Here is a 7,123-nt window from a genome sequence, read left to right as displayed (position 1 = left end):
TTAGAATTAAAGTCTTAGCACACAAAATAAGAATTAGAATCTTAGAAAAAAGAATTAGAATTTATGTTTTAAAAGTTAGAATTAGAATCTTTAAACACAGAATTAGAGTCTTAGAACTTTCAATTAAAAATTTAGAACACAGAATTATAATTAAAGTCTCAGAACTTAGAATTAGAATCTAAGATCACAGAAATAGAAACTTAAAACAAGGTATTAGAATTAAAGTCTTAGAACACAGTATTAGAATTAAAGTGTTAGAACTTAGAAGTAGAATCTTAAACACAGAATGAGAATTGAAGTCTTAGAACGCACAACAGCACATTTCCATCCCAATCATACACCACAACTTGGTCAGCCATTCCCCAACTCATGGGCATCCTCTCAATTTCTAGTTCTTTGCCACCACAAAAAGCTGCTATAAATAATTTTGTGCATATTGGTCCTTTTCCTTTTTCTTTGATCTCTTTGGGAGACAGACCTTGTTGTTGAATTTCTGGATCACAGGATATGCACAGTTTTCGAACTCTTTGAGCATAATTCCAAAGTGCCTTTCACAATAGGTTCACAACAATCAGTTCAGGATCAGTTCACAACTCCCCCCACAGGGTATGTGTCCCAACGTTTCCACAATCCCCTCCAACATTTGTCATTTTCTTTTTCTGTTATTTTCCTTTCTCTCACCAGTAGTGACTGAATGCATTTTATCATGAGTATATATAGCTTTTTTTTCCTGCCTTTTCATAGCCTTTAACCATTTTTTCAACTGGTGAACATCTCATGTTCTTATGGATTTAAGTCAGTTCTGTGTGGAAAGACTTACAGTGAAGTTTCCCCATTCTGAATATCATATGTACATTCTTATTACTTCCTTGTATTTTGTAACTAAGTTCAGTATGTTTCCCCACATATATGTAAGTCATTGTATATTTCAAGGTAATGTAAGAGCTATTGAGTATTAATACAATTGATTGGATTAACTACTGAGACCAGATTAGAGGTGTTTCTAGATTGGGGAGTTTGGGAAAAGGAATGGTAGTGTGAAAGGTAACAAAGGGTTAAGTTTCTATAGAACTACAAGAATTGCTGAACAAGACTATTCATAAAAAGTAACAGGCAGTAGCCTTGGGAGGAAGTTGAGTTCCCAGAGAACTCCTAGATAATACTAAAATGAAACAATGTAGAATGGAAGGAGCTGACAGCAGCCGGTGGATTTGACCAATCAGGGAACAAGCAGTGGCCGTGGGGCACCCACGCCCAGATAAGGATGTATCTAGGTTAGACTGAAGGGGGTACAGTATTCTGAGGTTGTTACTGCGCTTGGGTAGTGGACCTCATGTATTATGTATTAGATTAGAGCCTCATTAGTAATACTTAGGTTAATGTTTGGGAGGGGCGTGTAACCCTTGCTTATTTAATGCAGCTTTGCCTCCTGTGCCTTGGCCTCCTCTCTCTGGGTGCTGTCCCAGAGACTGGACCACCCGCTTCTCAAAAGATTCTAATAAATCTTACTACCTTCACTTTGAGAGTTCTCTGAGTAGTCAATTTGTGTTAGGGTCTCTGTATCCCACACAGTTCTCTATATATTTGAGGAATTAGGCCTTTATCAGAGCAATGTGATGTAAAGATGTTTCCCAAGTTTTCTGCTTGCCTTCTAATATTGTCTGCATTTGTTTTCTGGTGCAAAAATCTTTTAATTTAATGTAATCACCTGGCCGTGTAACCTTGGGCAAGTTATTTAACCCCAATTGCTTTAAAAAAAAATGTAATGTAATCACGAGGATCCATTTAATATCCTATAGTTATCTCTATCTCTTGTTTGGTCATAAGTTCCAGGAAGCAAGGAAAGAAAGAGAAATGAAAGAAAAAAGAGAAAAGAAGCAAGAAAGGAAAGAGAAAAAAGAAGGGAAAAAAGAAGAGAGAAGGAAAGATGGAAGGAAAAAAAGAGAATAAGAAAAAAAGAAAGAAAAGAAAGAGAGGGGCAGCAAGGTGGTACACTGAATAGAGCACCAGCCCTGGAGTCAGAAGGACCTGTGTTCAAATGTGACCTCAGACACTTAACACTTACTAGCCCTGTGACCTTGGGCAATTCCCTTAACCCCAACTGCCCCCCAAAAAGCAAAAGAGAGAGAAGAAATGAAGGAAAAAGAAAAATAAAGGAAGAAAAAAGAGGGAAAGAAGTAAAGTCAGATAAAAAGATAGGAAAGGAAGAAAGGAGGAAAGAAAGGAAAATAAAGAGGGAAGGAAGGAAAGAGAAATGAAGGAAGAAGGAATGGGGGAAGGAAAGAAGAAGAAAGAAATAAGGAAAGAAAAAGGAAAGGAAGGGACAAGAAAGGAGGAAAAAAGGAAAGGAAGAAGAAAGGAGAGATAAAGAAAAGGAAGGAAGAAGGAAAGAAACCGAAAAAGACAGAAGGAAACAGAAAAGAAGGAAAGGGGAAAGAAAGAAAAAGGGAGAAAGACGAAAGATAGGAAAAAAAGAAGAAAGGAAAAAATGAAGAAAGGAAGGAAAGAAAAAAGGAACGAAAGGAGGAAGGAACACCTACAGACAGGAAAGAAGACGGGAAGGACGGCGTGCGTGCATGCGCGCGTGCGTGCGTGACAGGAGAGAAGGCTGAGTCTCCTTCAGGGCAGGCTTTAGGCCCCACCTGATTGGAGGGTGGGTCGGCCCCAGTTTCCTACCTTGGGCCTCGGCTCCAGCCACGGGCCCCGCCCCCAGCGCTCAGCAGGCCCCGCCCCCAGGCCGCTGGGCAGCCTAGCCTTTGCCCCTTAAGGCCCCGCCTCAGCGTGAGGTGAAGCCCCGCCCCCTCCCCAGCGGGCGTCGGTGTGTGGGGAGGGGGTGGGGGCTCTCGCCCTTCCCGGTTGCCTGGAAAACTGAGGTGCGAAGGAGGCTGTGGCGTCGCTGTCCCGGCGCGAGGAAGAAGAGGCGTCTCCGGTACCGGAGTTCGGTAGGCCTCGCTCCGCCCGCTACCCCCCCCCCCAGAGCACAAAATGGGGCGAACCCGCCCCCTCTGGCCCCGGCCCCGGGCCCTCTCTCCGGACAGCTCCCCCCCACACCCCGAAAATGACCCGGGGCCTGTCTCCCCAGCCCCGGCGCCCCTCCATCCGCCCCTCCCTCCCTTTCCAGCGGAAGCCTCTTGAGGCCTGCCCTTGGCGTGGCTGCGCAGATGGAGCCCCGAGCTCCGAGGCCGATACCTGTGGCTCCCCCCGGACCTTGCCCCCACCGGGCCTCAGCCTCCTGGCCTGTGCTTGGGGCTGGGGGTGGAATTGGCCAGCCCGGGGAGCATCCCCCCCCCCAGTCCCTTAGGCTCCCTGGAGAAGCCTAGAGACCCCTCCTGGGAACAGCTGGGCCCAGCTGGGTGGTTGGGGGATGGATCACAAAGGAACGCCACAGCTGCCAGCCTTCTCCCCCTCCCCCCTTTCCCCTCCCCCTTTCCCCTCCCCTTTCTCCCACCCTTTCCTCCCTCCCTCCCCAACCCTCCCCTCCCCCTTCTTCCATCCCCACCCTCCCCCTCTCCCTCCCCTCCTCCTTCCATCCTCTCCTTCTCTCTCCTCTGCTCCTTCTCCCTCCTCCTTTCTCCTTCCCCCTCCCTCCCTTGTTCCCCCTTGTTCCCCCCATTCCCCCTCTCTCCCTCCCCCTTCCTTGCTTTCCTCCTTTCCCCACCCTTGAGGAATAAGCTTCTAGGGAGCAGGGTTTGCCTCCTGTGTGTTTTTCCTCCTTAGGATCCTAGAAGTCCAGGGAGGACTGGGGGGGGGGGGTGTCACGTACAGTCCGTAGGCCCTTGGGCCATCCTTTTTTTTAAGTTCTGAACTGGAAAAATAAAGCAAGCATTCCCATAACAAAGTGGAATAGAAAAGAAGAGGATTGCACCTGAAACTGCAGATATATTGTGTACAAGGTGCTATTCTTTTGAAATAGCCAACAAAGTTGTCATGTTACTTCCATTTTTTTCCCTTTCTCCCAGATAGCTACCATGAAACACAAATATATAGACTTATATACATACATATCTACAGGTATAAACACATATCTACGTAAATGTGTGTGTGCATGTGTGTTAGTGTGAGTGCGTTCTCTCTCTGGATGCAGATAGCGTTTTTGTTCATAGGCCCTTTGTAGCTCATTTGGGTATTTACAATAGCCAGAAAGACTTGGTTGGTCAGAGTTGTTCTTAAAACGGCATTGCTGTTACTGTCTACAACTTTCTCTTGGCTCTGCTCATTTCACTCTTCATTATTGGGTGCAAGTCTTTCCGTGTTCTTCTAAAATCATCAGGCTCATCATTTCTTATAGGAGAGTAGAAGTCAATTAACAAATATGTAGCACAGCTTGCTTAGCCTCTCCTCGATTGAGCGGCATTCCTGCTTTAGTCCAGGTTGAATTTGACCGTAGGCACTGCCTCCCCTGATGTGGTGGAAAGGGCCTGGCCGTTGGCAGACCTGGGTTCTGCTTTCAGGCCTTTTGGTCCTTCTGGTCCTTAGCCACCCGTCCTTGGGCAGGGTCCCTCCTTTCTTCTTGGTGCAGTGCCAGGAAGTGGGCCTCAGTGATTTCCAGGAGATCTTCTAGCTCTAGTCTCCTGGAATCAAAAAGGGTCTTCCATCTTGAGAAGTTGGTGATAGAACTGATTCTTTGATCGCTTGAGAGAAGGAATGTGAAAGTAGTGTCATGTAGCAGCTGTTGTAAGGCATTAGAAAACACACACACACTCACATGCATGCATACATACATAAATGTATTCTAGTGATAGAGAGGGCTTGAGTAACAACTTGTTGGAATGATTGAAGGTTCAGAGGAGACTTCAGACCCCAAACTTGCAGTACAGAGGTTTAGTGGGAAAAGAGAAGAGGAGCAGGAGAAGGAGGAAGAGGAGAAAAAAGAGAAGACAGAGGGGGAGGAGGCTGAAGCCAGGGCCTGGGGTAGGTCCTTGCTCTGAAGGAGGTCTGGGGGCCTAAACAAAACACTGGGAAGTCTCCTCAGTGAAATGAAGCTGCTTAGTTTGTAGAGGAAGCAGTGTGGTGTGGAGATTATAGGGCTGAACTAGGTGCCTGGGAAACCTGAGTTCAAATCCTGCCTGTGATACTTTTAGCTGTGTGATGAGGAGCACTCAAGTCAGTGAGCTTCAGTTTTATAGAAGGGAAGGTGATAGCTGTAGTCCCTTCCCCACAGGGATGGTGTGAGGGGCCTCTGACCTAATGTACATAAAATACTATTAAGCTAGAGAGGACTCAAACTTTATAGTCCCTAGGAAAGGTTTAGCCTGTGGGAAGTACTATGGGTTCCCAAATAAATAGCTTTTAGAATGGAAACCTGAAATTGTAGGCTCAACTGTTAGCTTCTTTTTTAAATTTAATTTTAGTTTTTTTTGCCTTTTTGGAAGGTAATTGGGGTTAAGTAACTTGCCCAAGGTTACACGGCTAGTTTTTTTTGTGTGACTGTTGTGTCTGAGGCTGGAACCAAACTCAGGTCCTCCTGACTCCGGGGCCCACGCTTTACTCACTGTGCCACCTAGCTACCCTGTTAGCTTCTTTTTAAAAAAAAAATTTTTTTTTTTAGTTTACCACAGTCACTTCTATAAGATTTTGAGTTCTAAGTTTTCTCCCCCTCCCCAAGATGGCTGGCATGTAATCTGATATAGGCTGTACATGTACAATCATCTTAAACATGTTTCCACATTAGTCATGTTGTGAAAGAAGAATTAGAACCAAAGGAGAAAGAAGAAATAAAAAAGAGAAAGAAAATCCTATGCTTCGGTCTGCATTCAGACCCCATTAGTTCTTTCCCTGAATGTGAATAGCATTTTCCATCGTGAGTCTTTTGGAACTGTCTTAGATCATTGTATTGCTGAGAAGAGTTAACTCTATCAAAGTTGGTCATAGCACGATGTTGCTGCTGTTGTGTATAATGTCCTTCTGGTTGTGTTCACTTCACTCATCATCAGTTCATGTAAATCTTTCCAGGTTTTTCTGAAGTTTACCTGCTCACCATTTCTTATGTATTCCATTACATTCAAATACCACATCTTGTTCAACTGGTTTCCCATCGATGTGCATCCCCTCAGTTTTCAATTCTTGGCCACCAGAAAAAGAATGGTTTTTGGCTTCTTTTGGACCCTGGAGACACAGTCACCTTATTTGCCCAATTTAAGCCCTTTTTTCCAGGTTGTATAAGTTTCTAAAGTTAAACATTGTGGTAGCTGTGTCTTATTTCCTTTGGCCTCCTAAGCCCCAGAGCACTGATATAAGACCTCTCAGATGGGGTTCACCTTCAAAGAAGTGAATCAGTTTGCTATGGAGACCATTGAATGGACCCAGTTACCCAATAAGTGAGCCCATTCTTGCCTTAGCTATTATCCAGTATTCCTCATCCATTCCCACTGGGAAGGTAGGTGTCATTTAGCTGTGAGCCCCAGGTATCTGAGTAGAAATCTAAGCCTCAGTTTTGTAGTTCTGGGTAATAATTTTGGGATTTGTTAAGCCCATGGGGCCACTGCTTCCTAACACTAAATCCAACCCTAACTATTCCCAATTCTCTTTAGGAGAAAAATGAACATCCCAGCACTTTCTACAAATATCCCCTGAGTCTTAAGCAGTGGAGACTAAATTCTCACCAAGTCTCTCAGGTTCTTGTGAGCTAATTTGCTTGTCTTGCTTTCAGGCAGATGCCAAAGAGATGTGCTTTCTAATGAGATGTAATTGAGGAAGGTCTCGTTTGGAGATCTTTTTTGTTTCCTGTGTCTAGTCCTCTCTGCCAGCCCCATAAATCATCCTGCTTGTGTGATATTCCTCTTTCCTTAGTCATGCCAGGGGAGTGGGGAGAGCAGGGCAGGGCAGGGAACAGAGAGCACAGAGTTTATTTGCCCAGAGAGCCACCTTTTTGTCTTTGCAGCAATGCCTTATGTGGTCCTTGCTGGAGCCTCACCCGAGATGCCCAGGGATGGTTCTCATCAGTCAGAAGTGGAATATAGCAGTGTTCTTTCCAACTGTTCCAGTGAGGCCTTTGAGTCCTTCACAGAGGAGGTGGAGGAAGGAGAAGAACAATGTCAGCCGAGTGAGGGGAAAGCCTCTGGCTCCTTGAGCTCCTCTGAAGAACGCCAGACTGCGTGCAGTGCCTCTGGGAGCTATCCTGTGA

General features: G+C 45.3%; 1 long non-coding RNA gene across 2 annotated transcripts in view; it reads left to right on the top strand.

Annotated features, from left to right (window-relative positions):
• LOC138176638 (uncharacterized) overlaps positions 1–7,117 on the top strand; it is a 9,827-nt gene extending 2,710 nt beyond the window's left edge. For both annotated transcript variants that reach the window (XR_011172350.1, XR_011172349.1), the window contains exons 2-3: positions 1,828–2,942; positions 6,881–7,117. This is a non-coding gene — a long non-coding RNA (uncharacterized lncRNA). The remainder of the gene's footprint in view (positions 1–1,827; positions 2,943–6,880) is intronic.
• The last annotated feature ends 6 nt before the right edge of the window (positions 7,118–7,123 follow it).

This window comes from Petaurus breviceps, unplaced genomic scaffold (assembly GCF_028583685.1).
Source record: "Petaurus breviceps papuanus isolate PSGF00001 unplaced genomic scaffold, PetGlider_PUasm1.0 90037, whole genome shotgun sequence".
Taxonomy (NCBI): domain Eukaryota; kingdom Metazoa; phylum Chordata; class Mammalia; order Diprotodontia; family Petauridae; genus Petaurus; species Petaurus breviceps.
Note: the sequence above shows the minus strand (reverse complement) of the source record. Positions and strands in the feature narration are given on the sequence as shown.